Raw genomic sequence first — 7,623 nt, 5'->3', positions numbered from 1 at the left:
GGTTCCTGTTCAAATAGTTATCTCTTCAATGAGGCCTTTGGTTTTTCTCCATCACATCCCCATGTTTTATCCTTTTACAGTGCTTATCACTATTTGTAGTTATCTTGTTCAGTTATTTATGTTTGCGTTTATCATCTGTCTCCTCCTACCAAGTAAGCACCATAAGATTAAGATCCTTCCTTGTCTTCTTATTCAGTGTTGCGCCAAAAACATTGAACAGTATCTAGCATATTGTAGGTAGTTATTAAAAATTGTTGAATGAATAAATGAATAAACTTGTTTATGCCTCTTGCTTGCCAGGCTATGAGGTCTTTAAGAATTTACCAAAATAAGTCTTACTCTACTGGATAGCACAGGGAACTCTACTCAGTGCTCTGTGGTGACCCAAATGGGAAGGAAATCCAAAAACGAGTGTACATGTATTCATATGACTGATTTATTTGCTGTACAGAGTACACTAATACAATGTTGTAAAGCAACTATACTCCAATAAAAATTAATAAAAAATATGTCCTGCTCACTACTATACCTTCACACTTATAGAGGATGTACTTATTACGTACACATAATAAATACGTGCTGAATAAAAATGAAAGAGGATAACAAGTCCAGGGGCACCATTACAAACCAAAGAGGCTAAACCATTCGGAGCAGATAGTAGTTCTCTATAGCAGCATCTGCCATCTGTGGCTATGTGAGCCTGTGTCTAGCTCTCAAAGGAACTCATCAGCGGGTAGCTGCATTCTAGATCATCTTTCTTTTACTGTCTCAAGTGTTTTCCCAGAGATACCCCAGAACATGCCCTCTGCTGTAGTAAATTGAAGGCTGAGTGGTACTGGGAGAGATTGCTGCCCTTTAATACTCGCCCTTTGCTGACAGCTTTCGCTGTGTGCACAGTGTCCCAGCAGCTGCTGACCCTGGGATCCCGTGAGTGCCCTGATAAATGAGCTGTATCACATACCCCACCAGCAGAGACTTGCTGCTTCCTGTGCTTTCTAAGGACTGGTCATCTTGTCCACGTAGCTAACTTATTTAGAGACATTTACCTCTGCAGGTGGTGCCTTCATCCCACCTGGTTTCCGAGGAAGTGCTGGGCCCATTTCTGAGAACAGATGGAATGAACAGCTGTACATTTCAACCCAGTCTAAAAGTGCTTTCCTTTTGGTGTGGATGTGGCTTTATTATTAACTTTGAGATATACTTTGGAATGCTGGGATCTCTGAAACTACTAGATCCATAGAACTGTAACTGTGAAAGTAACTTGCTTGCAACTTTTACAATTAGAAACGTTTTCCAAATAAAACTTGTCTTGGGGGGAAAAAACAAGACTCAGATTTCAGGACTTATCACCCCTAACTGTATAATGCTGGTCCTCAGCCCCTGAGGTGTTCCCTTTGTTGTTTCTGAAAGTCACAGGTCTTTGTGATTGGAAACAAATCTAGCCTCACTGGGACCTGCATTTCTCCATCAGGGGTCCCCATTGCTCTCCAAGGTCCTGGGCCTCCAAACTCCTCATTCTTTAGCAAATCTGTGGTTACTTTACTGAGCACAAAGGACTTTGCCATGCTCTGTGAGGCTCTTAAAAGTTGGCAGCACTAAAGCTTGGAGATCGGTGGCAAATTAGGGTTACCTGTCTGTCCTTTGTCGGAGAAGGCAATGGCACCCCGGGAAAATCCCATGGACAGAGGAGCCTGGAAGGCTGCAGTCCATGGGGTCGCTAAGAGTCGGACACGACTGAGCAACTTCACTTTCACTTTTCGCTTTCATGCCTTGGAGAAGGAAATGGCAACCCACTCCAGCGTTCTTGCCTGGAGAATCCCAGGGACGGGGGAGCCTGGTGGGCTTCCGTCTATGGGGTCGCACAGATTCAGACATGACTGAAGCAACTTAGCAGCAGCAGTCTGTCCTTTGTAACTTTTAATATGAAGGGTCGAGAACAATGCAGTATGAGCGTGCGCACCTTGTGTTTTACGAGGTGTCCAGTGAACGATCTTTCACCTTTCACTTATAGCCTTCGCTTGGACCCAGATGCAAATTATGGGACTGGGTTGGAAACAGCTGTAACAGCCACAAAGCTGTACATACTAACGATCTTTCTCCTCTGATGATTAAGCTTCCCTCCTTCTGCACTTTGAATGACTTCTCTCCCTGAAGACTCTATAGCCCTACTTCAATTTGATTTGTGTCTATCTCATAGTTCCATTCAGTTCAGTTCAGTCCAGTCGCTCAGTCGTGTCCGACTTTGCGAGCCCATGAATTGCAGCACGCCAGGCCTCCCTGTCCATCACCATCTCCCGGAGTTCACTCAGACTCACGACTATCTCATAATTTATCCCAAATGCTTACAGTCCGAAGGCTTCCCAGGTGGCACAGTGATGAAGAATCCATCTGCCAGTGCAGGAGACACCGGTTCAATCCTTGGGTTGGGAAGATCCCCTGGAGGAGGAAATGGCACCCCACTCCAGTACTCTTGCCTGGGAACTCCCATGGATGGAGGAGCCTGGCGGGCTACAGAGCATGGGGTCACCAAGAGTTGTCACGACTGCGCGACTAGCATGCACAGAGCATGCCTACAGTCCAAGCAGGGATCAAGCTCACACTCTTTCCTGTAGGCTCTTCAGGCCCCAGGAAAACAGACTTGCAATTCCCAGACGTGCTCTCACAGGCCTGAGCCTGCTTCTGTTGCCCACCAGGTTTTCTACACTGATGCAGAAGAAAATCTTCAAATCAACTTACAGTGGCAAATCTTCCAGTCACAGAAAGCCCCCTCCCACATCCTTGCCGATAACAGAAGCCACGAGGTGTCAACAAGAGCAATTTAAAGGCCACCAGAGGGAACACAAAGGGCTTCCCTGGTGGCTCAGATGGTAAACAATCCCTGCCACTGCAGGAGATGCAGGTTCAGTCCCTGGGTTGGGAAGATCCCCTGGAGGAGGAAATGGCAACCCACTCCAGTATTCTTGTGTTAAGAATTCCATGGACAGAGGAGCCTGGTGGGCTACAGTCCATGGATTTGCAAAGAGTCAGACACGACTGAGTGACTAACACTTTCACTTTCAGAGGGAACGCAGAAGCCAGTCACTGCACAGGGCACTCTACTGACAGCAGGAAGGAATTCGGCTTTAAACAATTTTGCTGAAATTCTTCCATGTTACTCCTCAAACTGGGGACACGGGTTTGTTGTTAATATATAAGTATGTTGACTCAAAGAATATACATACACAGCATTAAAATAGTTGACTTGTGGTTGCCAAAGGGGGCAGGGTAGGATTGGGAGTTTGAGATTAGCAGATACAAACCATTATACACGGGATGGATAAACAACAAGGTCCTACTGTAAAGCCCAGGGAGGGATAACCAATAGCCTGTGATAAATCATAATGGAAAAGAATATGACAAAGAATATATATATGTATAACTGAGTCACTTGCTACACAGTAAAAGTTAACACAGCATTGTAAATCAGCTATACTTCAGTACAGTTTTTTAAAAATGAAAAAAAGATAGTTCTATTTGAATGAAATTGTGGTGACTTTTCTAAATAAAATGTAGCTTTTTTACTTTATTTTCACAATGAAAAGACAATGAATAAAATTGAAGATTGCTGTTATATATCTGCAAGCCTAACTAATCTAAGATCATCAGCACAATACTCTCTTGCTCAAACCAAGAAGTCATAGCTAATTCTCTTCAATTCCTGGTTCAGTTTGTGAATGTGTATGTTAAAAGTCAAAACAAAAGACTAGCAGAAGCCCAGGTCACAACTTTAAAAGTCGAGAATTATCCAACTCTACACCCTTGTCTCTTTTTCTCATGGTTTATGTATATATATATATATTTTTTTTTTTTCAATTGAAGAATAATTGCTTTACACTGTTTTGTTGGTTTCTGCCCTACAACATCGTGAATCAGCCATAAATATGCATATGTCCCTCCCTTCTGCCATTCCCCTTTCTTAGCGCCTGGAAAGAAATGAGTAATAGTTGGGGCCCCACCCCCGTGAGACTGAACCTTGTGTCTTGATTATCACTAAGGTTCTGGAGGGCACCTCTCATCAGCCATTTGCTCACAGTGGTTACTGTTCAAGGGCCAGGACAGTTCCAGAAGATCTGGTGCCTTCGCCCATGTGCCGGGCCCTGGAATCGTCAGCAGGTCTGATAGCAACTGTGCAGAAAAAAAACAGGCTTCTAAGAGACCTCAGAAAGAGGCCAGCCCTTCTCAGGTGCTTGCCACATCTTGCCTCTGAAGCCAGGAGACACTAAGGGACCAGCCACCTATTTAGGAGGAATAATTTCAAAAAAGCCATCAACATGAATTCTAGAAGACATTTAACTAGAACACGGGCAATTAACTTCATAACACAGTGCCATGATAAGAAGCATAATAAACCATACTCTGTGTCACTTTTCTGTACACCTGAAAACTAACACAACATTGTAAACCAACTATACTCCAATATAAAAATTAAAAAAAAAAATTTTAAGTTAATATTATCGAAAGTGAAAATGAAAGAAACTAAACATGAACACTGTTTTCTCCTGTATAAATATGCAAAATATATCAACATGTCTTAAATAAAAATAAGAATAAAGACAAAATTCAACACTTAAAAGAGAGCAATATTCTGAGATCTTAAAATAATTTCTGAGGATTAAGTATTAGTCATGCAATGGCTAAAGTCTTTTCCAATTTATTTATTTATTCTATTTAAAATTATCTTCTAATTATATCCCCTATGAGAGGCTTGAATTAACTTATCTGAATGCATAAAGTAGCTCAAGACCTTTGGTCAGTAAGTTAAGAAAAAACTTTAATACAGTGTTTTATTCTCATTAAACATATTTATTCTATTTTATTCTAATATGTATTTCTATTATAGTTCTTACACAACTGAATGCATATCTTTTCATTAGGAACAACATCCTAATGTTTTCATATTGTTGGTTTTTATTTCAAAGGACTTTTATTTCGGAAGGACTTGACTCACTCAGAGCACCCAGAGGTGGCCAAGTGCTCTTCTGGGGCAAGGATAAAGTTACCCACCCACAGCCTCTTGCACAACCATGTGTCCCCACTGGTCTGATTCAAGTGCCACTTACGCCACTATCATCCAGGAGGGCGACACCAGCGCCTGTCAGAGGCTCGCTCCCTTCTTTGACTGGTAGGGTAAGGTTGCACGACTGGTCCTGCCACGGATGCCTTGGGGCCGAAGAATGCAGGAGCAAGGGCCCTTTTCTCTAAATAGTCAGGCTGAGAATCCTAAGTGGTGCCTTTTGCAACAGCTCTGCAGGAGAGACAGGAAGAAGAAAAAGTAGGCGTTGGTTGAATGACAATGTTGCTTTTGATGACATAGGTATCTTACAGAAAATACATCATCTTGAACTGTGTGTGGTGTTGGAGAAGACTCTTGAGAGTCCCCTGGACTGCAAGGAGATCCAGCCAGTCCATCCTAAAGGAAATCAGTCCTGAATATTCATTGGAAGGACTGATATTGAAGCTGAAACTCCAATACTTTGGCCACCTGATGCAAAGAGCTGACTCATTGGAAAAGACCCTGATGCTGGGAAAGATTGAAGGCAGGAGGAGAAGGGGATGACAGAGGATGAGATGATTGGATGGCATCACCAACTCGATGGACATGAGTTTGAGCAAGCTCTGGAAGTTGGTGATGGACAGGGAGGCCTGGCATGCTGCAGTCCATGGAGTCGCAAAGAGTTGGACACGACTGAACGACTGAACTGAATGAACTGAGCTGAACTGAATGGACTGAGCTGAACTGATTTTTAAAGATGGAAGGAGATGGAAAGAGAAATAGTAATTCAAGGGGGAAATAGAACATAGTACCTTGATATTAGTGAGTGGAATTGATGACAGTTTCTCTGAAATAGGAATTTAAAAGTTTAGATATTTAATAGCTGGTAATTTAGAATTCTGAATGGTAGTCATTTGGGAAAGAAATATATCTTATTATATGATTACATCAATAACCTATACCAAAATGTAATAATGGTAATAATAGCAATCAGTCCTAACTTCCTGAAGGAAATAGCAAGAGAAACAAAAGATGATCGTATTTTATATTTGTAAATAATGTTACAAGTTTCCAAGGGATTTCACTTAAACAGTCTCATTTAATCCTCACACCAGTTTAAAAAATAGGCTGCACAATTTTTTTTCCTTCATTTTACAGGCAGAAGATTGAAGCCTAGACCAGCTTGGTGATTTGCCCTGGGTTAAAATCTGGGAAATAACAAAACTAGAACTAGAACTCTGGGCTTTTGCTTCCCAGTTTTTTTTTTTTTTTTTTTTTTTTTTTTCCGATTCTGAAGGAGTGATCATTCCTAACTCCACAATCTCTGTCACTGAAAACAGCCATTAATTTCCAGAGCTGAGTAAAGCTTCTCCATGCTTTGGTATCATTCACAGTACTTATCCCTAGTGAATGGATACTGTGTGTGGTTGTCCCTTTCCGCGTACTGTTAACATAACATGGGAATCAACCTAAACAATTCAGCTCACAGCTTTTCTCTGGGTTTGTCAAGGGCCTCAGTTCTCAGTCATGGTTCAGCTGGCAGATGAATGAACCATCTGTACCAACCGAAAAGCATCACTTCCACCTACTCCACCCTTTGACCCAATTTCTACCAACAGCTGGCACCACAGCAGGCAACTGCATCTACTGCAGAATTTTTTGAGTTTGCTTTCAACCTGTCACCAACCCCCAATGTCTCTTTCCCACACATACATACATCCCTCACCACACACAGATGCGTACACACACACACAAGCATTCTAGGGGGAAAATTTTGTATTGCTTTTATTATTTTGTTTAAATAAATAAACTAAATGAACCATAAGTAAAAGTTTGTTATGGGGGTAAAACTGGCTTTCCAGGTGGCACTAGTGGCAAAGAACCTGCCTGCTAATGCAGGAGATATAAGAGACTTAGATTCAGTCCCTGGGTTGGGAATATCTTCTGGAGGAGGGGATGGCAACCCACTCCAGTATTCTTGCCTGGAGAATCCCTTAGACAGAGGAACCTGGTGAACTACAGTCCGTAGAGTTGCAGAGTTGGACAAGCTTCAGTTCATAGAGTTGCAAAGATTTGGACATGACTGAAGCAACCTAGTATACATGCATGGTATACTTTATACTTAGTATACCATGCATGGTATACTTAGTATACACGTCATAACATGGTATACACGTTATAACATGGTATACTTAGTATACACCTTATAACATGGTATACTTAGTATACATGCATGGTGTACTTAGTGTACATGCTATACTTAGTATAACACAGAATGCTCAGATTATAGGAAATTCACAAACTTTTGATAATGCAGCTGTTAACTCAGTTGCTGGGTCACACGTTATTCACCACTGAAACAGAAACATGGGATTCTAGAGAACTTCTTTGGTGGTCCTGTGGCTAAGACTCAGAGCTCCCAATGCAGGGGGCCTGGGTCCAGTTTCTGGTCAGGAAAATAGACCCCACATGCCTCAACTGAAAGATCCTGTAGAAAGAAAGAAAGACAGTGAAGTCGTTCAGTTGTGTCCAACTCTTTGCAACCCGGTGGACTGTAGCCTACCAGGCTCCTCCATCCATGGGATTCTCCA

The 7,623-nt window shown here is 42.1% G+C and overlaps 1 long non-coding RNA gene across 1 annotated transcript; it reads right to left on the bottom strand.

Annotated features, from left to right (window-relative positions):
• LOC106502458 lies at positions 3,806-6,133 on the bottom strand. Its single transcript, XR_001296044.2, has 2 exons — positions 4,988-6,133; positions 3,806-4,274 (listed from the first exon to the last, which is right to left on the bottom strand). It is a non-coding gene; the product is annotated as an uncharacterized LOC106502458 (long non-coding RNA).

The sequence above is a fragment of the Capra hircus genome, chromosome 9 (assembly GCF_001704415.2).
Source record: "Capra hircus breed San Clemente chromosome 9, ASM170441v1, whole genome shotgun sequence".
Taxonomy (NCBI): domain Eukaryota; kingdom Metazoa; phylum Chordata; class Mammalia; order Artiodactyla; family Bovidae; genus Capra; species Capra hircus.
Note: the sequence above shows the minus strand (reverse complement) of the source record. Positions and strands in the feature narration are given on the sequence as shown.